Here is a 23,487-nt window from a genome sequence, read left to right on the forward strand (position 1 = left end):
AGGATTATGTAAGAGTCATGGGAGGAAACAGCTCAGGCCTTAACAGATACCTTTGCGTCCTCTTTGGCCTCAACAGGACTGGAGAATGGATCAGTGGTGCTGGAAGAGCACAGCAGTTCAGGCAGCATCCAACGAGCCCTAACCCTAACCCTATCGCAGGACTGGAGAATAGCTAGTGTTGTTCCTTTGTTTAAGACACAAGACAGAAAAAGTCCAGGTAATTACCGATCAGTGACCCTGATGTTCGTTGTGGGGAAGCTATTGAAGAAGATATTGGGAGATAGAATTTATTCGCATTTGGAAGAGAATGGACTTGTTAGTAATAGGCAGCATGGGTTTGTGCCGGGAAGGTAATGTCTCACCAACTTGATTGAGTTTTTTGAGGAGGTGACAAGAATGATTGATGAGGGAAGGGCAGTGGATGTTGCCTACATGGACTTCAGTAAGGCATTTAATGAGGTACCTCATAGCAGGCCAGAACAGAAGGTCGATTTTCATGGAATCCGGATGAGCTGGAAGGATCTGTTCACAATGGAGATCAGTGGTGTTCCGCAGGGATCCATTGTGGGACCTTGTTGTTTGTAGTATTCACAAATGATCTGGAATAAAATGTAGGCGGTCTGATTAGTAAGTTTGCGATGACACCAAAATTAGTGGTGTTGCTGATCGTGAGGAGAATTGTCAAAAGATATAGCGGAATACAGATAGATTGCAGATTTGGGCAGAGAAATGGCAGATGGAGCTTAATCCAGACAAATGCGAGGTGATGCAGTTTGGAAGATCAAATGTTTCTGAATTATACAATAAATGGCAGAACCCTTAGTAGCATTGACACAGAGGGAGCTGGGTGTTCAGGTCCACAGATCCCTGAAAGTGGCAACACAGGTGGATAAGCTGGTCAAGAAGACATACAGCATGCCTGCCTTCATCAGCTTGGGCATCGAATGTAAAAGTTGGCAAGTCATGTTATAGCTGCATAAAACTTTTCTAAGGCCACATTTGGAAGACTTCATGCAGCTCTGTCACCACACAACCAAAAAGGCTTGGGTACTTTGGAGAGGGTGCAGAGACGGTTTACCAGGAAGGTGCCTTGTCTGGTGAGTTTCAGTTTTGAGGAGAGTTTGAATAAATTCAGATTGTTTCCACTGGAAAGATCGAGGCAGAGGAGCGACCTGACAAAGGTCTTCAAAATTATGAGAGGTATAGGTAGGATGGAAAGTCAGAGGCATTTTCCACAAATGGAAAGGTCAAATACAATAGAATAAACATTCAAGATGAGGGGAAAATGGTTTAGTTAAGGAAGAGAAGTGCAAGGAAAATATTTCATCCAGAAGGTGGTGAATGCCTAGAACGCACTGCCAGTGGATGTGTTGGAAACAGGCATGTTTGCAATGTTTAAGGTATATCTTGATAGACACACGAATGGGAGGCAGAGGGATAGATATCACACAAGAGCAATAAGTAGCGGATCTAAATAAGAAGTAGGAATTGGTGCAGGCTTGGTTCTATTGTTTAGTTCTCTTCAATACTGAGCCACTTGGACTGAGATTGGTCAGATTTCCACTGAACTCAGATCAACGACAGAAGAAAATTCAGAATTTGATCCCGGATGCTGTCCCACTCCAACCCATTCCTGACCAACCTTAGATTTTCTGCTACAGGCATGAGCTCTGAGTGTAGAACTCCATCCAAAACTGTGAACCTCTTGAACTTAAATTCCAATTATTTGAAAGGCAGTGGAAAGCTATGGAAAAGATTTGGCGGCACCAATTCATATATAAGAAGCAAGAGGGTAACTCGAGAAAGGGTTGGTCCGCTAAAGGATAAGGAGGGAATGTTGTGTGTCGATCCTGATGAAATGGGTGAGATCCTCAATGATTACTTTGCATCAGTGTTCACTGAGAAGAGGAACACTGTGAATGTTGAGATTAGAGATAGACGTTTGCTTACTCTGGATCATGTTGACATATGGAGGGAAGATATGTTAGGAAGGCTAAACAACATTAAGGTGGACAAATCCCCAGGATGGGATCTATCCCAGGTTGCTGAGGGAGGTTAGAGAGGAAATAGCTGACACCCTGACAGATATCTGGCGCATCCTTAAATACAGGTGAGGTGCTGGAGGCTTGGAAGGTTGCTAATGTTGTCCCCCTGTACAAGAAGGGTAGTCGGGATATTCCGGGTAACTACAGACCAGTGACCCCAACATCAATAGTGGAAAAGTTGCTGGAAAAAGTACTGAGGGATAAAATCTATTTATATTTGGAAAAGAATGGGCTTATCAGTGAAAGGCAAAATGATTTTGTGTGGGAGAGATCATGTCTGACCAACTTAATGAGTCCTTCGAGGAAGTGACAAAATTGATAGATGAAGGAAGGACTGTTGATGTCATATACGTGGACTTTAGTAAGGCGTTTGATAAGGTTCCCATGGTAAACAAATGGAGACAGTGAAGTCACGTGGTGTGCAGGGTGTTCTAGCTAGGTGGGTAAGGAACTGGTTGAGCAACAGGAGACAGAGAGTAGTAGTTGAAGGGAGTTTCTCAAAATGGAGAAAGTTGACCAGTGGTGTTCCACAGGGGTCAGTACTGGGGCCACTGTTGTTTGTGATATACATAAATGATCTGGAAGAGGGCACTGTTGGTATGATCAGCAAGTTTGCAGATGACACAAAGATTGGTAGATTAGCAGAAAGCATAGGGGACTGTCAAAGAATACAGGAGAGTCAGGCAGTGAAGTGGCAAATGGAGTCCAATGCAGGCAAATATGAGGTGATGCAGTTTGGGAACTCTAATTCTAGAGCGAACTATACAGAAAAGCCTTGGGAAAAGTTGATGAGCAGAGAGATCTGGGAATGCAGGTCCATTGTACCGTGAAGGTTGCTGCACAGGTGGATAGAGTGGTCAAAAAGGCACAAGGTATGCTTGCCTTCATTGGATGGGGTATTGAGTATAAGAGCTGGCAGGTCATGTTAAATTTGTACAAGATTTTGGTTCGGCCACATTTGGAATACTGTGTACAGTTCTGGTCACCACATTACCAAAAGGATGTGGACGCTTTGGAGAGGGTGCAGAGAAGGTTTACGAGGATGTTGTCTGGTGTGGAAGGTGCTAGCTGTGAAGAGAGGTTGAGTAGATTAGGATTGTTTTCAGTAGAAAAAAGGGGATTGAGGGGCGACTTGATTGAGGTCTACAAAATCATGAAGAGTATAAACAGGGTGGGTAGAGATAAGCTTCTTCCCAGGGTGAGGGATTCTATAATGAGAGGTCACATGTTCAAGGTGAGAGGAGAAACTTTTAAGGGGATACACAAAGCAAGTACTTTACACAGAGAGTGGTGGATGTCTGGAACATGTTCCCACCAGATGTAGTAGAGGCAGGCAGAATAAATTCATTTAAGGTGCATCTGGACAGATTCATGAGTAGATGGGGAGCAGAGGGATACAGATGCTTAGGAATTGGGCGACAGGTTTAGACATTGGATTTGGATCGGCTCAGGCTTGGAGGGCCGAAGGGCCTGTTCCTGAGCTGTACATTTTCTTTGTTCTTTAATACAGTGCAGTTCTACATGTTACAGCAACGTGTAGTGCAGCTCTGCATGCTGCATTCACAAAGACCACTGTGCATATATTTCCAAAGTACTTTTAACATCCCAAGATGCTTCACAGAAGACTGCCATCATGGGAGATACAAGGGCATATAATGAGGTTTGGTCAAGGAGGTGTGTGTTTAGGACTGTCTTCAAGTCGGAAAGTGAGATGTAGATAGGGAGTGGTAAGGGATGGGAATTCCAGAGGTTAGGTCACAAGCAACTGAAGATGCAGCCACCAAGAACGTACCAATTATAATTTAGAGTGCACAATAGGCCAGAGTTGGAGTGGTGCTGACATCCCAGAGGACTGTGGAGCTGGAGAGATTACAGAGACAGGGGAGAAGCAAGGCAATGGAGGGATTTAAAATGTTCGCAGGTAAAGGGAGAGCTGGAAAATGGGAAGCCTTCAGAAGTGAGATACCGAGAGTCCAGAGACAGTATATTCCTGTTCGGGTGAAAGGAAAGGCTGGTAGGTATAGGGAATGCTGGATGACGAGAGAAGTTGAGGGTTTGGTTAAGGAAAAGAAGGAAGCGTACGTCAGTTATCAACAGGACAGATCAAGTGAATCCTTAGAAGAGTATAAAGGCAGAAGGAGTATACTTAAGAAGGAAATTAGAAGGACAAAAAGTGGACATGAGATAACTTTGGCAAATAGGGTTAAGGAGAATCCAAAAGGGCTTTTATAAATACATTAAGGACAAAAGGATAACTAGGAAGAGAATAGGATCCCTCAAAGATCAGCAAGGCAGACTTTGCGTGGACGAGCAGTAGATGGGAGAGATACTAAACGAATATTGCATTAGTGGTTATTGTGGAGAAGGACATGGAAGATATAGAATGTGGGGAAAGAGATGGTGACATCTTGAAAAATGTTCAGATTACAGAGGAGGATGTTCTGGATGTCTTGAAATGCATAAAAGTGGATAAATCTCCAGGAACTGATCAGGTGTATCTTGAACTCTATGGGAAGCTAGGGAAGTGATTGCTGGGCCCCTTGCTGAGATATTTGTATCATCGATAGTCACAGGTGAGGTGCCTGAAGACTGGACTTGGATAACGTGGTGCCACTGTTTAAGAAGGGTGGTAAGGACAAACCAGAGAACTATTGACCAGTGAGCCTGACATCGGTGGTAGGCAAGTTGTTGAAGGGAATCCTGAGGGACAGGAAGTACATGTATTTGGAAAGGCAATGGCTGATTAGGGATAGTCAACATGGCTTTGTGTGTGGGAAATCATGTCTCACAAACTTGATTGAGTTTTTTGAAGAAGTAACAAAGAAGATTGATGAGGCAAAGCGGTAGATGGTGATCTATATGGACTTCAGTAAGGTGTTGAACAAAGTTCCCCGTGGGAGACTGATTAACAAGGTTAGATCTCATGGAATACAGGGAGAACTAGCCATTTGGATACAGAACTGGCTCAAAGGTAGAAGACAGAGGGTGGTGGTGGAGGATTGTTTTTCAGACTGGAAGCCTGTGACCAATGGAGTGCCACAAGGATCGGTGCTGGGCCCTCTACTTCTTGTCATTTACATAAATGATTTGGATGTGAGCATAAGAGGTAAGTTAGTAAGTTTGCAGATGACACCAAAATTGGAGGTGTGGTGGACAGCAAAGAAGGTTACCTCAGATTACAAAGAGATCTTGATTAGATGGGCCAATGGGTTGAGAAGTGGCAGATGGAATTTAATTCAAATAAATGCAAGGAGCTGCATTTTGGGAAAGCAAATCTTAGCAGGACTTATACATTTGATGGTCAGGTCCTTGGGAGTATTGCTGAACAAAGGGACCTTGGAGTGCAGGTTCATAGCTCCTTGAAAGTGGAATCGCAGGTAGATAGGATAGTGAAGAAGGCATCTGGTATACTTTCCTTTATTGGTCAGAGTACTGAGTACAGGAGTTGGGAGGTCATGTTGCAGCTGTACAGGGCATTGGTTAGGCCACTGTTGGAATATTGCATGCAATTCTGGTCTCCTTCCTATCGGAAGGATGTTGTGAAACTTGAAAGTGTTCAAAGTAGATTTATAAGGGTGTTGCCAGGGTTGGAGGATTTGAGCTACAGGGAGAGGCTGAATAAGCTGGGACTGTTTTCCTGGAGCATTGGAGGCTGAGGGGCGACCTCAGAAATTTATGAAATCATGAGGGGCATGAATGGAATAAGTAAACAAGGTCATTTCCCTGGGGTGGGGGAGTCCAGAACTAAAGAGCATGAGTTTAGGGTGAGGAGGGGGGAAGATATAAAAAGGACCTAAGAAACAACTTTTTCACACAGAGGGTGGTGCGTGTATAGAATGAGCTGGCAGAGTAGGTGGTGAAAGCTGATATAATTACAATATTTAAAAGGCATTTGGATGGGTATATGAATAGGAAGGATTTGGAAGGATATGGGCCAAGTGTTGGTAAATGGGACGAGAATAGTTTGGGATATTTGGTCAGCATGGATGAGTTGGACCAAAGAGTCTGTTTTCGTGCTATATATCTCTATGACTCTACCTCTTTGACTCTCTGATTCTATGTTGGTTTTACAGGGACTCACAGTGGGTGAGTGAGCATCAGGGAATGGGACTTACTCTGAGTAAGACAATCACAGCAGAGAATTAGATGCTGTCATGTTTCTGGAAAGTGGTTTGAGTGGACCAGAGAGTGAACCAGAGAGGAGTGCGATGGAGTCTAGAGCTAATGATGGTGGGACTGAAGGTTTCAGCAGAAACAAGGTGAAATCAGGAGATGCTACAGAGGTGGAAATATGTTCACTTTATGATGGAATGAAAATGAGACAAATGTAACACTAAGATTGCAAACAGATTTATTTAACTTGAGGCTGTTGCCAGGAGAGGTTTGAAATTTCTCATCAGGGAAGGGATTTCAAAGAGAACACATTCTTTCAGTCCTTCTGTCTCCATCACATCTATTCTGAGACCAAATTCAACAAAGGAGCCTCTGAAATGTCCACCTTCTTCCTCAACCGAGAATTCCCCAGCACCATTGTTGACAGGGCCCTCAGCCTGGTTCAACCCATCTCCTGCACATCAGCCCTCACCCGTTTCTTCCCTCTGGCAACAGCAACAGTGTCCTCCCTGTCCTTACCAACCATCCCATCAGCATCCACATCCAGCAGATTTCCACCACCTCCAGCAAGATGTCACCACCAGACACATATTCCCTTCCCTTCCCTTGTCAGCCTCTTACAAGGACTGTTCATTCTGGGACTCCCTGGTCCACTTGTCCTTCATGCCCAACGCCCCTCACAGCCCCATGTCTCCTTCCCCTGCAACCATTGAAGGTGTAACAACTGTCCATTTACTTCTCCCCTCCTCAGTATACAAGAGCCCAAACATACCTTCCAGGTGAAGCAGCGCTTTCCCTGCACCTCACACAATCTAGTCCACTGCATTCGCTGCTCCCAATGTGGTGTCCGCTACCCTGGGGAAACAAAGTATAGACTGGGTGACCTCTTTGCAGAACATCAACATTCTGTTGACAAAAAGATCTGAGCTTCCAGTTTCCTGACACTTTCAACGGAATCTTACTCATACCACCACCACCACCACCGCTTCCCCCCACCCCCCATCCCCAACACATTAACAGCACAGAGGTGGAACAAATGGAGAGTGTCGAGCTCCTGGGAGTGGTCATCCACAATAAACTTTCTTGGACTCTTCATGTGGACACACTGGTTCCAAAGGCCCAACAATGTCTCTTCTTCCTCAGGCAGCTGAGGAAATTTGGCATGACGGTGAATACCCTCGCCAACTTTTATAGGTGCGCCATCGAGAGCATTCTGTCTGGATGTATCGCTACCTGGTATGGCAACTATGCCATTCAAGCTGGAAGAACAACACCACATTTTCAGACTCAATATCAAGTTCAACAATTTTAGGGCTTGAATCACCTTTTCCCATGTCCTTACCCCACCCCCCACACACCAGGCCTTGTTATCACATGGTCTGCTATTACACATACACCACTGTTAGCCACTAACAATCCCCATTAACAGCTATTCATTCTCCCAGGCTGATCATTATCCATAGGCAAAAGTGAGGACTGCACATGGTGGAAACCGGAGTTTAGATCAGATCCATTCCTGATGAAGGGCTTTTGCCCAAAATGCCAATTTTCCTGCTCCTCGGATGCTGCCTGACCTGCTGTGCTTTTCCAGCACCACTCTGATCATTATCCATGCCTTTGTCTCTCCAAATTGTCTTTTTCTCTCTTTGGGCTCTAACCCACCTTTCATTTACTCCTTACCCCTCCCCCCACCCTATCGTTTGCATAAAAATCTATTTTGTTCCCCAGCTACCATCAGTTCTGAAGAAGAAACCAAAAGAGAAAATGCTGGAAAATCTCAGCAGGTCTGGCAGCATCTGCAAGGAGAGAAAAGAGCTGACGTTTTGAGTCTAACTGACTCTTTGTCAAAGCTTGAAAAAGGGGGAGAAATAGGGAGGTATTTATACGAGGCTGAGAGAAGGTGAGTCATGGCTCCAGAAGCAAAGGTAGCAAAGAAGAAGGGTCCCGTGATCTGAAATGTTAACTCTGATTTCTCTCCACAGATGCTGCAAGTCATGGTGAGATTTTCCAATAATTTCTGTTTTTGTTGCAATCTTCAGTCACTTTAATTCACTCGACATGATATCATGAAGTGGCTGGAGACATTGGATACTGCAAAGGCAATGGGTCTTGACAACATTCTGGCAATAGTACTGAATACCTGTGCCCCAGAACTTGCTGCTTGCCTAGTCAAGCTCTTCTAGTACAGCTACAACACTGACATCTACCCAACAATTTGGAAATTCTCTCAGGTATGTCCTGTTTGCACAAAGCAGGACAAATCCAACCCAGCCAATTACTGTCCCATCAGTCCTATACTGTCCTATTCTTGACCATCAGTGCAGTGATGGAAGGTATCACCAACAGAGCTATCAAGCAGCACCTGCTCAGCAATAGCCCATGCAGCAGATCTTGTAGAATCTATGGAGGGAAAGCAGGGTGAATCATTTCAGTCCAAATGACACTTTTCAGAAAATAATCTGCTCAGTGACGTCTAGTTTGGGTTCTGCCAAGGCTTCTCAGCTCCTGATCTCATTTCAGCTTGGTTTAAACTTAGACAAAAGAGCTGAATGCCAGAGGAAAGGTGAGGGTGATAGCCATCGATATTAAAACCGAATTTGACAAAGTGTGACATCAAGGAACCTGAGCAAAACTAGAATCAATGGGAATCGGGGGCAAACTCTCTGCTTGTTAGTGTCATACCTGGCCCATTGGGAGATGATTGTGGTTGTTGGAGGTCAGTCATCTCAGCTCCAGGAGACCTCTGCAGGGGAGTCAATAGCTAGTGGTATTATCACTAGATTGTTTGTCCAGAGACTCAGGTAATGTTCTGGAGACTCTGGTTCAAATCCCACTACAATGGATGATATAAATTAAACTCAGTAAAGTCTGGAAGTAAGAGTTTAATGATGACCGTGAGTTTATTGTTAATTGTTGGAAAAATCCATCTGGTTCATGAATGTCCTTTCAAGAAGGAATCTGCCAAGCTTAACCGATCTGACCTACATGTGACTCCAGTCCCACAGCCAAGTGGTTGACTCTTGACTGCCCTCTATGCAATAAATGTTAGCATAGCCAATGATTCTCCCATCTCATGAAGGAATTAATAAAGTTCTTCAGGATAGTGTCCTCAGCCAACCCTCTTCAGCTGCTACATCAATGACCTTCCTTCCATCAAGTCAGACGTGATAATGTTCACCGATGATTGCACAATGTTCAGAACCATTTACAACTCCTCAGATATATACTATATTACCTACAAGGGAGGTCAGATTCTAGGAATCTTGCTGCAAGGAATGCAGCCCCTACCTCCCCAAAGCCCATCCATCATTAACAAATCCCATGTCAGAGTGTGATGGAATATTCCCAACTTGCCCAGATGGGTGCAGTTCCAAGAACACTCAAGAAGTTTGTCTCCATCCAGAACTAAGCAGCCCACTTGATTGGCACCATACCCACAAACATCCACTCCCTCCACAGTCAGTACTCAGTAGCAGCAGTGTGTATTACCTATAAGATGCACTGCAGGAGGGGTAAGCCCAGAACTAGAAGGCATAGGTTTAGGATCAGAGGGGAAACTTTAAATGAGACCTAAGGGGCAACATTTTCACACAGAGGATGGTGCATGTGTAGAATGAGCTGCCAGAGGAGGTTGTACAATTACAACATTTAAAAGGCTGGGTATTTGAGTCGGATGAGTTTGAAGGGATATGTGCCAAGTGCTGGCAAACGGGACTAAATTAGTTTGGGACATCTGATTGGCATGGATGAGTTGCATCGAAGGGTCTGTTTCCATGTTGTATATCTCTATGACTCTATCCTTAGACAGCATCTTCCAAATTCACAACCACTTCCATCTCAAAGGACAAGGGCAACAGAAACATGAGAATGCCACCCCCTGCAAGTTTCCCTCCAAGCCACTCAGTACCCTGACTGGAAACATATCACTGTTCCTTCAGTGTCGCTGGGTTAAAATCCTCTCTCTAACAGCACTGAGCATCTATCTACAGCACAGAGACTGCAGGGGTTCAAAATGGCAGCTCATCACAACCTTCTCTGGGGCAACTAAGGATAAGAAATATATACAATGACATTCCAGTAATCATTTTTTTTAAATGTACTAGTGCAAGGGATTGACCCAGAAGCTACTGATTGAATGATCTTGACCTCAACAAAGCGATTTTTGAGCTGCCCCCATTTGTTTTTGAAGGGGAGGGTGGAGGAAATGACATTGGTTAGTTGGTGGAGTGAGCAGAGAGGTAGCAGATGAGGTTCAATGCAGAGAAATTTGAGGTGATGCACTTCGGTCAGAAGAACATGGAAAGACAATATAAAATAAGGGGTGCAATTCTAAAGGTGATGGAGGAGCAGAGAGAGCTGGGTGTAAATGTGCACAGATCATTGAATATAGCAGGACAGGTGGAGAGAGCAGTAAATAAAGCACACAGAGTCCTCAGTTTTATTAATAGGGGCATAGAGTACAAAGGCAAGGATGTGAAGTTGAACTTGTAAAAGGTACTTGCTAGTCCTCCGCTGGAGTATTGTGTACAGTTGTGGGTGCCATGTTATAGAAAGATATGAGTAGATTGGAAAAAAAAGTGCAGAAACACTAGCAAAAATACTTCCAGAGATGAGGAATTTAAATGATGATGATAGATTGAAGAAGCTGGGATTGGTCTCTTGGGGAGAAGAAAGTCGAAAGAAGATCTGATAGAGGTATTAATAATGATTGGGTTGGACAGAGTAGACAGGGGGAAGCTGCTCCCACTCACAAAAGGAACAAAGAAAAAGACAAAGATTTAAAATGATCTGCAGAGGGAGCAAGGGTGAAGTTTCAAAATACTTTCTGATTCAGTAAGTCATTAGGATCTGGAATGTGCTGCCTGGGAAATGTGGTAGAGGCAGGTTCAACTGAGGCATTCAAGAGGGAATTGACTGATTAAAATAATGTGAAAGGGTATGGGAGAGAATGCCAGATTGGCTCTCAGTAACAATTTAATCACTTACTTAGTGGAGTTGAAATGCCCATCAGCCATGATTAAATGGCGGAGTGGACTCGATGGGCCGAATGGCCTTACTTCCACTTCTATGTCTTATGGTCTTATGGTCTTATGGGCTGCTGAATGCACGATGGGCTGAATGGCTTCCTCCTGTGCTGTAACAATTTGTTGATTCAGTGAGAAGAGAAACAAGCCGAGGATTTCTGTTGCCTTTCGGGATGGTCGTTAACATTCAGACCCTAGGCCAGAGAACCCTTTCTCCTCAGTCATCACTCAGTCATTTTGCTGCTGGTATTTCTCATGATCAATCATCAGTTTTCCTTCAGTCACTGGTGTGTTCCTCAGGGGCAAGTCCTCCACCTTGAAAGTTGATTTCCTGCGGGTGTTCAAATGATCTCTTTGCAGGCTTCGGGTGTGAAAATCCATCTGTTCTTTCTTGACAAATAATGTATTTAAATTATTCATGGATGCAATATTAACGTGAAATTAGAGAAATAATTGAAGTCATATTCAAAAGAATAAAATGAACATTTGATGCATGTATAATCCATTAAATGTTGTAACTCAACATATAGAATGTGAATGGTCTTTTAAATCAGCATCCATTTTTCATGTTAAACCTATTAGCACAGACAAGCAGAGTGAATTAAGATCGATTGGATTTGAATTAAGCTAATGTGAATCTGGTGACTGCCTTTGATTATGTGGTAACAGGTTATTACACTGGACTGTACTGAATGGAAAGCTTACAAATGTGAATTCAGTCATTCAACCCCCTGAAAACCAAGACATTTCTTCACTTAATAGTTTAATGTCTTATTACTTCAATGATTGCTGTATTTGTACATTTTTTTTAAACTGCTCTTTGAAAATTAACCAGTCAGCAAATTGCCACGGTGGAAAGAAACGCAATGTATCAAGCGGGATAGAAGGGCGAGTTCACAAGGTTCCTTTTGTAGATCTCGGTATGTGGGTTGAGTCTGGCCCAGAGTGAAGAGACCTGGTACCTGGGGGGGAAATCCTGTGCAAAGGGTTTTAGATTTTTTTCAGTGCAGATGGTGGTGGATACAAAGAGTGATCAAAGAGAGATTGGACAAACTGGGGCTGCTTTTCTTAGACCAGAGGTGTTTAAGAGGGAATATGAGATGTAAAATTATGAGGGGCAAAGATAGAGAAGACAGGAAGAAACCAGGATCAATGACGCGGGCGGGGGCGCATGTAGTTTGAAAATAAAAGGCAGGAGATTGTGAGGAAATGTGAAGAAAAATCTTTTCACCCAGAGCATGGTGGGAATGTGAAACTCACTGCCTGTAAAGGTGGTAGAGCCAAAAACCCTGGTAACATTGAAGAAATACTTAGATGTGCATTTGCAATGCTCAGGCACACAGGGCCGAGAGCCAAGTGCTAGAAAATGGGATTCAAATTGTTCGGTGTTTGTTTTACAGTGGAGTGGAGATTCTCTATGACTGTGACTCATTGCCCACAGTGAGGCTTGAAGTTTAGAATTTGAATCAGAGAAGACCCACAACAGGAAATGGAGCCAGGCTATGGAGGTGATTATTTTGTTACCTGAGGAAAGCTTGAAGAGAAATTGGAAACTTGGAATGAAATCTTTTCCATTACCTCCCTCACCTCAATGAAAACAACACTCTGGTAAGGGTTGCAAATGTTCCAAAAAGTAAGGAATTCAACACTTGTGAAGGATGAAGTGTCCCTCAAACTGGTCACTTTAGATTTTGATGAGATTAGATTCCCCACAGTGTGGAGACAAGCCCTTCGGCCCAACAAGTCCACACCAACCCTCCGAAGAGTTCAAACCCCTTTTCCCCTGACCAATGCAACTAACACTATGGGCAATTTAGCATGACCAATTCACCTGACCTGCGCATCTTTGGACTGTGGGAGGAAAGTAGAGCACCCAGAGGAAACCCACGCAGACACAGGAAAGATGTGCAAACTCCAAACAGACAGTCACCCAAGGTTGGAGTCAAACCTGAGACCCTGGTCCTATGAGGCAGCAGTGCTAACCACTGAGCCACCGTGCCAGAAGACAAGTCAAATTTTAAAAACCAAAAAAAACTTTAACAAAATTGCAGTGTCCAAAACTAATCTAAACACAGCCTTATCAGCAAAGAATACTAAGCAAGTCAGTCAGTGTCTGTTTGAAACATGAACATTCAACAGAATTCAGTTTCATAATGACAGCTCCACAACGACCAATAATGGTCCTTTCATTTTCCTCACGGTCTCTGGTTGGGTTCATTTGAAAGCTTGGATTTCAGTTATTACTCAATGAAGTGTGAGACAAGTGGAACCAGATTGTGTGTATTTATTAGTCAGGTGGACAATATTCCCATTTGTAACAATATCATTTATGGATACTTCTGAAGGACAAAAAACAAAATGTGACATTTCAAGTTCTGATGATGTCATCGGTCACACTGAAACACAAATATTTTAGCAATGGCTTGTGCTGGATTCCTGATTTGAACTACTGAGCAATTTGAAAAATACAAAAGCTGTACCCTCTCAAAAGACATTTGGCCAGTTTGTTTCAAAAATAATTTTCTCGAAGACATTACCCAACGCATGAAGTACAAACATGCAAAGTTTCTTCTGGTTTCTAATAAATGTTGAAAATAAAATGGAGAATTCACACTCTTCCGAACTTGTGGAGATGATCACAAAGTGTCTGTCAATCTCAGAAAGGTAATCTCTCTGATTTAGATTGCAGGTTTTTTCATCCTAATTGGTCCATTACCACAAGAGCCTCTATTCTGAGTACAGAAAAGTACAGAATAATAAGCACTTCCCAGGTCCCGGTGATAAAGGGAGTGCTTATAATCCACCTTTCCAATTGCAACCCGTTGGAAAAATCAGAGCACTCTTGCAAGGCAGTGATAGCAGGTTACACGCAAAAACTTCCTTGCAATCATAGTTCTGTTGTAATTCACAGTTGTGGCCATTCAATGCAATCATTGTCTGCAGCAAACCGCTGTTTAAAATATGTCCTCATCACTTGGTCATGTTGTGTTAATCTTTTTTAGGTGTCGGTGATTTTCTTCCCTCCCATTGGTAATTACTAACAATCAGGGTCTCATAAAATACCTGTAATCAGTGAGTCATTTCATCTGAACAGGGGAAGTGGTGCTGAACGATGCACCTCAGAGAAACAGTTGTTCGTGCAACTTTATCTTGTTTGGAATTTTAATAATTAAGAAGATCCCAAGTTGTTGGATTTTGAACATAAAATAATTTTGACAATGGCAACCATATTGAAACAAAGCAGTGCATTACCTATCATGGATGTTTGGGAGAAATAGCCAAGGATTTAAATTGAGTACTCGGCAAGAGTGAGTTCATACAAAGCTCCTCACATCGTAAAACTGACTTAAATGCCCCTTTACCACTGGGACCTGGATGTGTTTATTATTCTGTATTTTTCAGTACACAGAATTGAGGCTCTTCTGATGGTGAACCAGTTAGGACAAAAAAACTGCAATCTAAATCAGATTAACTTTCTGAGATTGACAGACACTCTATATAAATGCAAATAAGATCTTGCATTTATCAAGACTGTAATGCTCCAAGCTGTTGCACTGGAGGGTTAGCAAACAGATGAACTCAAGCTGAAGATGTAAAGAAGATTGGAGTAACAGATGACACCAAAATTGGAGGTGTAGTGGACAGCAAAGAAGGTTACCTCAGATTACAACAGGATCTGGACCAGATAGGCCAATGGGCTGAGAAGTGGCAGATGGAGTTTAATTCAGATAAATGCGAAGTGCTGCATTTTGGGAAAGCAAATCTTAGCAAGACTTATACACTTAATGGTAAGATCCTAGGGAGTGTTGCTGAACAAAGAGACCTTGGAGTGCAGGTTCATAGCTCCTTGAAAGTGGAGTCGCAGGTAGATAGGATAGTGAAGAAGGCGTTTGGTATGCTTTCCTTTATTGGTCAGAATATTGAGTACAGGAGTTGGCAGGTCATGTTGCAGCTGTACAGGACATTGGTTAGGCCACTGTTGGAATATTGCGTGCAATTCTAGTCTCCTTCATATCGGAAAGATGCTGTGAAACTTGAAAGAGTTCAGAAAAGATTTACAAAGATGTTGCCAGGGTTGGAGGATCTGAGCTGCAGGGAGAGGCTGAACAGGCTGGGGCTGTTTTCCCTGGAGCATCAGAGGCTGAGGGGTGACCTTATAGAGGTTTACAAAATTATGAGGGGCATGGATAGGATAAATAGACAAAGTCTTTTCCCTGGGGTCGGGGAGTCCAGAATTGGAGGGCATAGGTTTAGGGTGAGAGGGGAAAGATCTAAAAGAGACCTAAGGGGCAACTCTTTCACACAGAGGGTGGTACGTGTATGGAATAAGCTGCCAGAGGATGTGGTGGAGGCTGGTACAATTGCAACATTTAAGAGGCATTTGGATGGGTATATGAATAGGAAGGGTTTGGAGGGACATGGGCCGTGTGCTGGCAGGTGGGACTAGATTGGGTTTATGATATCTGGTCAGCATGGACAGGTTGGACCAAAGGGTCTGTTTCCATGCTGTACATCTCTATAACTCTATAACTCAATAACTGACCTTAGCAATGGTCCATTACAATGTTAGAAGTTCATTAGAATACACCGAGGTTCTGAATAATCTGGTTTTGGTCTCAGACAGGGAGTGGGTAGAAGGATGAAGTCAGTGAAGAGGAAACAGAGGTGATAATAGAGAATGAGGACACCGGGTTTGAGTTTCTGAATAGTTAATTAGAAAAAAATTCTGATCTTCAAGGACTGTATTTCAAACAAATGAGAGATAGTGAAGAGATGGAGAGAGTGAGACGTGGGTGTCATCATTCTCTGTAGGTAAGATGGTTTTTCTGGAGGGACAGCATGTTAATTAGGAACAGCAGGAGAACAATGATTGATCATCGAGACACATTCTCTCTCTCTTTCTCTCTCTTTCTCTCTTCTTTCGAGTAGTCAAAGCTCTGTTTGAGTCTTCAGTGAGGGACTGACGTCCCGCTAAGTGTTTTTATCCCCTTCACCCAAACGTTGCTGAGCGTTCTGTGGCCTGTGGTCAAGGGGGTCTTCAGCAGGTTCAAAGCATCCAACGGGGTTGCACCAGCATCCAGACCTGTTGCCGTACTGGGGAGCTATAAAGTTCACATCCTCAGGCACTGGCTGGAAGACAAGGTGCCAGAAAGTCTGATTGACACGTTCCCAATATCTTCAGGCTGGTTGGAGCTGAATCTCCCAGGACTTTGTGACCGCTTTGGTTTTTGTTTCCTCTGTTCTCTGCAGCTGATAGCTACTGGCTGATTTAATACAGTATGGCCAATTTTCAATCAGTTCTGAATTCTCCAATTAAGAATGTTCAGTTTTATAGATGTCAGTGTCTGGTACAGTATGCAGATGTCAAATGGGATACAGGATAAAAACAGAAGGAACTGCGATTGCTGGAAATCAAAAACAAAAACAGAAATTGCTGGAAAAGCTCATCAGGTCTGGCAGCATCTTTGGAGAGAAATTAGAGTTCATGTTTCGGGTCGAATGACCCTTCCCAGAACAGGATATGGATGTCAGAGTGGGACACAGGGTACAGATGTCAGAGTGGGACACAGGATATGGATGTCAGAGTGGGACATAGGGTATAGATGTCATGTGTTAAAACAAGTGACAGGGGAGCTCCTCTGATATTGAGCCTCTGTAATTGATCAGAAACTGCGATGGGATTTATCTGCTCATCAGCTGCTTCCAGGGTAGCAACAGCTTTCTAGTTAGTGAAGGTTCACAGGTAGGGGTGGAAAGGGTGGGTGAGGGGATTGTGGCATTTGAGTGCAGAAGAGTTTATGTTGGCCAAATCATAGACTCAGGGAAAAGGTCACTGGGATTATAGGGTGTTGAGGGAATTGCAGAGATGGGAGGAGAGCTTGAGACTGAAAAGAACAGGAAAGATGAGCCATGACAGAAAGATGTGAAGGATATGAAAGAGAAATACTGCTGATAATAAACCTCTGGAGCTAGAAATGGATAGAATGAATAATTAAATATCATTTTGGACGGAAACAGCTGACATTTAAAAACCAAAGTTGTCTCACTTGATTATTACTTCATATTTATCTCATTTCCTCTCCAACCATTTCCAGCAGGTTCTCACCATTGACATTGACATCTCAACCAGGGTTTGGAATAAAATAAATAGCAACTGACATAAAGCTCAAGCAATGCCAGCTCATCATCCAATGAGGAGAGGTTTAGTTCATTCACTGAAGATTTTTATTGAGTAATGTCCGGCTGTATGTTGTCAACTTGATGAACAGAAAGATTATAAAACTGAATTAGCCAGGGAACCACATTGAAGTATTTTCATCACTTAAATGTGCGTGAAATTTATTCATTTGGAAGTTTTTAATTCAATGAAATGCTCATTTTTACAGATATTTTCAATTATTATGTTAAGTAGCTAAATAATTCAGCAATTAACTGCAGAGCAGTGAATTGATAAAACAAGGAATTAAGTTGGAATGACAGAACACTCACACGATCAAAAGGAAAATAACCCACATTGATTTATTTACTGAGTTTTGCAAATACTTGTTGTGTGGGTGAGGGAGTGGGTGTGAAAAGCTCTCACTTAAAGCAATTGCTTGACAAAGCCCGTGTTTGCAAACTCCAAAAATTAACTGTGCAGAAGTTAAACAAATCTATCATTAACACTTTCACATCTGATCCAGACAGTGTTATTTTCTGTTACTTAAAAGCAGCACCCTTGACTTTACAAAGATTAAACAGTAAAATGCTTCAATTCAAAAAAACAAAATATGACAGATTTTCACTGAAAATAAAATACGGCAGATACTGAGAATCCCAAAATAAAAACAGGAAATGCTCAGGATACTCAATAGATCCTTGGCAAGTTCTGGAGCAAGGAAAGAGTTGTCGGGCTGAAATTTTCAGAAACATGTGGATATTGAGGATATCACCACAAACGGTGTGTGCCAATCCCCTAGCTCCATGCCACCTCGTGCCTATTTACCTGCAAGCTGGATGGGGGCTGATGGGGTTGTGAGTAGACAACACAATGCATTCTAGGTGTGTGCAAGTCAATTGTCAGAAGGTGACTGGAATTCCACAGCCAATCAGTCTGCAGGTTCCTGCAGAGGGCAGTTCAGTTTCCTGCATGTCGTATCATAGTGGGGCCAGAGCATCAGGCAAAGACTCCCTCCTTTGTTGCCTTGGTTCAGTAAGGATATATCAAAGTTTCATTGACAAAAATTAATTCCCTGCTTTTCACATAGGATTGGGAAGGAAGAGAAGGAATAATTACATCTCACTCCTCCACCACAAGTTGAACATTCATCCCAAGCCAAAATACATTTCGTTGATGCTGACCTTGGATTGTCAACTGGATGTCAAAGGAAAAACTGATTTACTAAGTAAATGGTTATCTGTAACAAGTCCAGTCAGCTCTATTCAGCTATCTCAATGTGACCAATATCCAGATCTAAGAACAGAAAGAACTGCAAATGGTGTAGAAAAGGCAGCTGGTTACTGTCAGGGGACAGAAAGGGAACCAGCAGGCAGTGCAGGGAAGCCCTGCTGCCGTTCCCATCAATAACAGGTACACCGTTTTGGATACTATTGGTGGGGGAATGACTTACCAGGCGTAAGCCGTGGGATACCGGTCTCTGGCACAGAGTCTGTCCCTGTTGCTCAGAACGGAAGGGGAGGAGATAAGCAGAGCATCAGTCCTTGGGGATTCCGTAGTTAGGGGGACAGATAGGAGGTTCTGTGGGAAGGAGAGAGAGAGACTCGTGGTTGGGATTTTGCCCCCCAGGTGCCAGCATCCATGATGTCTCAGATCGTGTTTTCGGAATCCTTGAGGGGAAGGGGGTGCAGCCACAAGTCATGGTCCACAAACGAAAAAGGTGAGGACTGCAGATGCTGGAGATCAGAGTTGAGAGTGTGGTGCTGGAAACGCACAGCAGGTCAGGCAGCATCTGAAGAGCAGGAGAAGCGACATTTCAGGTATAAGCCCTTCACCATGGTGCAATTATGCACTAATGACATCTGAAGGAAAAGAGATGGGGATTTAAGGCAGAAATTCAGAGAGCTATGGTGGAAGCTTGGAGCTAGAAGAAACAGAGTTGTTATCTCTGGTTTGTTACCCATGCCACGTGCAAGTGAGGCAGGGAATAGAGAGATGAGTTGAACACATGCCTACAGGGATGGTGCAGGAGGGAGGGTTTTGGATTCCTGGATGACTGGGACTCATTCTGGGGAAGGTAGGACCTCTACAAACAGGATGGTCTTCACCTGAACCAGAAGGGTACCAATATACTGGGGGACAAATTTGCTAATTCTGTTCAGGAGGGTTTAAACTAATTCAGCAGGGGGATGGAAACCTGAATTGTAGCTCCAGTGTAGAGGAGGTTGAGAGTAGTGAGGTCAGAAATATGGTTTCAAGGTTGCAAGAGTGCATCGGCAAACAGGAAGATGAGTTGAAGTGTGTCTACTTCAATGCCAGGAGCATCCGGAATAAGGTGGGTGAACATACAGCATGGGTTGGTACCTGGGGCTTTGATGTTGTGGCCATTTCAGAGACATGGATAGAGCAGGGACAGGAATGGTTTTTGCAGGCTCCAGGATGCAGATGTTTCAGTAAGAACAGAGAAGGTGGTAAAAGGGGTGGAGTGGTGGGGGCGTGTAGTGTGGCATTGTTAGTCAAGGACAATATCATGGTGGCAGAAAGGATTTATGAGAACTTGTCCACTGAGGTAATTTGGACTGAGGTTAGAAACAGGAAACGAGAGATCACACTGTTGGGAGTTTTCTCTGGGCCTCTAAATAATGCCAGAAGTATAGAGAAAAGGATAGCAAAGGTGATTCTGGATAGGAGCGAGAGTGACAGGGTAGTTGTTATGGGGGCTTTAACTTTCCAAATATTGACTGAAAATACCATTGTTCAAGTACTTTAGATGGGTCAGTATTTGTCCAATGTGTGCAGGAGGGTTTGCTGACACAGTATAGGCTAACAAGGGGTGAGGCCACATTGGATTTAGTACTGGGCACTGAACCCAGCCAGGTGTTAGATTTTAAAGAAGGTGAGCACTTTGGTGATAGAGACCAGAATTCTGTTATGTTCACTTCAGAAATGGGCAGGGATAGGTATATAGCACAGGGCAAGAGTTAAAGCTGGGGAAAGGCAATTATGATGACTTTAGACCAGACTTAGGATGCATAGGATTAGAAAGGAAACTGCAGGGGATGGGCACAATTGAAATGAGGAGTTTATTCAAGGAACAGCTACTGCGGGCCCTTGATAAATATGTACACTGTCAGGCAGGGAGGACGTTGTCGAGCGAGGGAGCCATGGTTTACTCATACAGTTGAGTAAGAAGAAGGCTTGTGTTAGGATGAGATGTGAAGGTTTAGTTAAGGTGATTGAGAGTTACAGGTTAGCCAGGAAAGACCTAAAGAGAGAGCTAAGAATAGCCAGGAGGGGACATGAGAAGTTGTTGGCAGATGGGACCAAGGAAAAACTCAAAGCTTTATTTAGGTATATCACAAATAAAAGAAAGATTTGAGTAAGTTTAGGGTCAATTAAGGACGGTGGGTAGTTGTGTGTGGAGTCCGAGGGAGTAGGAGAAGTGCTAAATGAATATTTTCCGTCAGTATTCACACTGGAAAAAGACAATGTTGTCAGGGAGACTAGACGGGATTAAGATTCACAAGGAGGAGGTGTTAGCAACTCTGGAAAATTTGACAATAGATTAGTCCACTGGGGCTGGATGGGATTTATCCTCAGATTCTCTCGGAAGCCGGGGGGAGATAGCAGAGCCTTTGACTTTGATCTTTATGTCATTATTATTTACAGGGATAGTGCCAGAAGACTGGAGGATAGCAAATGTTCCCTTGTTCAAGAAGGGGAGTAGAGACAACCCTGGTGATTATAGACCAGTGAGCTTTACTTCGGTTGTGGGTAAAGTGTTGGAAAATGTTATGAGAGATAGGATTTATAATCATCTACAAAGGAATACATTGATTCCAGATAGTCAGCACAGTTTTGTGAAGGGTAGGTCATGCCTCACAAACCTTGTTGAGTTCTTTGAGAAGGTGACCAAACAAGTGGATGAGGGTAAAGCAGTTGATGTGATGTATATGGATTTCAGTAAGGGGTTTGATAAGGTTTCCCATGGTAGGCTATTGCAGAAAATACAGAGGCATGGGATTGAGGGTGATTTATTGGTTTAGATCAGAAATTGGCTAACTGAAAGAAGACAGAAGGTGGTGGTTGATGGGAAATATTCATCCTGGAGTTCAGTTACTAGTGGTATACCACAAGGATCTGTTTTGGGGCCACTGCTGTTTGTCATTTTTATAAATGACCTGGATGAAGGCAGAAAGTTGGATTAGTAAATTTGACACTAAGGTTGGTGGAGTTGTGGACAAGATGGAAGGATGTTGCAGGTTACAGAGGGACATAGATAAGCTGCAGAGCTGGGGCTGAGAGGTGGCAAATGGAATTTAATGTGGAAAAGTGTGAGGTGTTTCACTTTGGAAGGAACAATGGGAATAAAGAGTATTGGGCTAATGGTAAGATTCTTGGTAATGTGGATGAGTTTAGAAATCCCTGAAAGTTGCCACCCGGGTTAGATTAGATTCCCTACAGTATGGAAACAGGCCTTTCAGCCCAACAAGTTCACACTGACCCTCTAAAGAGTAACCCACCCAGACTCATTCACCTGCTCCCTACTAATGCACCTATCACCAATTCACCTGACCCACACACCATTGGACTGTGGGAGGAAACCCATGCAGACAAGGGAGAAGGTGCAAACTCCACACAGTCAGTCGCCCGAGGCTGGAATCAAACCTGGGACCTTGGTGCTGTGAGGCAGCAGTGCTAACCACTGAGCCACTGTGTCGCCCCTTAGCATTTTCACTAGATTATTTTCACTGTCTAGACCCCTCATGTTTTGGAAAACTTCAAATAAGCCAGCTTTCAACCTTCTGTCTCCAAGGAAAACTGTCCCAACTTTCCAATCTACCTTCATTGCTGACATTCCTCAGGCACAGCACGATTCACGTCAACCTGTTCACCGCTATCTCCAATCATTTTACTTCCCGGCTTCCTGCCCCATCCGTATGACAGGCAGCATAACCTCGTTTAACGAAGGTGCTCTTCGATAAAATTGAACAGGCATTTTTGCACAAGTCAAGAATTTCGGGCTCGTCTGGGATTTGAACCCAGGACCTCTCGCAAATCTGCGTAGTAGAACACCCTAAGTGAGAATCATACCACTAGACCAACGAGCCAAAGAGCAAAATAAGACTCTGGTTATCCACTCTGTCTTTGCCTCTCATCATCTTGTACACATCTAGCAAGTCACTTTAGATTAGATTCCCTACAGTGTGGAAATAGGCCCTTTGGCCCAACCAGTCCTCCAAAGAGTAACCCACCCCCCTCTGACTAATGCAGCTATCACTTTGGGCATGTTAGCACGGCCAATACACCTAATCTGCACATCTTTGGACTGTGGGAGGAAACCGGAGCATCTGGAGGAAACCCACACAGGCACAGGAAGAACGTGCAAACTCCACACAGACAGTTAACCAAAGCTGGAATCAAACCTGGGACCCTGGTGCTGTGAGGCAGCAGTGCTACCCACTGAACCACCGTGCCACCCATAGGTTGATAAGGTTGTTAAGAAAACATACGGTGTGTTAGCTTTTATTGATAAAGGGATTGAGTTTCGGATCCATGAGGTCATGTTGCATTTGGACAAAACTCTGGTGCAGCTGCATTTGGAGTATTGTGTACAATTCTGGTCACCGCATTATAGGAAGGATGTGGAAGCTTTGGAAAGGGCTCAGAGGAGATTTACTAGAATGCTGTCTGTTATGGAGGGAAGGTCTTACAAGGAAATGCTGAGGGACTTAAGGCTGTTTTCATTAGAGAGAAGAAGGTTGAGAGGTGCCTTACTTCAGACATATAAGATAATCAGATGATTATATAGGGTGGACAGTGAGAGCCTTTTTCCTCAGATGGTGATAGCTAGCACGAGGGGACATAGGTTTAAACTGAGGGGTGATAGATATCGGACAGAGGTAGCTTCTTTACTCAGAGAGTAGTAGGGTTGCGGAATGCCCTGCCTGCAACTGTAGTAGAATCACCAACGTTAAGGACATTTAAATGGTCATTGGATAGGCATATAGACGAGAATGGAATAGTGTAGGTTAGATAGGCTTCAGATCGGTACCACAGGTTAACGCAACACCGAGGGTCGAAGGGCCTGTAATGCGCTGTAGTGTTCTGTGTTCTATGGTGGAAATCAGAAACAAAAACAGGTATT

The 23,487-nt window shown here is 43.5% G+C and overlaps 1 non-coding gene across 1 annotated transcript; it reads right to left on the reverse strand.

The window, feature by feature from the left end:
* Positions 1–22,360: 22,360 nt before the first annotated feature.
* On the reverse strand, positions 22,361–22,450 carry trnap-agg (transfer RNA proline (anticodon AGG)). Its single transcript is given in 2 exon segments — positions 22,361–22,396; positions 22,415–22,450. It is a non-coding gene; the product is annotated as a tRNA-Pro (tRNA).
* Positions 22,451–23,487: the final 1,037 nt, after the last annotated feature.

Source organism: Hemiscyllium ocellatum, chromosome 16, assembly GCF_020745735.1.
Source record: "Hemiscyllium ocellatum isolate sHemOce1 chromosome 16, sHemOce1.pat.X.cur, whole genome shotgun sequence".
NCBI lineage: Eukaryota > Metazoa > Chordata > Chondrichthyes > Orectolobiformes > Hemiscylliidae > Hemiscyllium > Hemiscyllium ocellatum.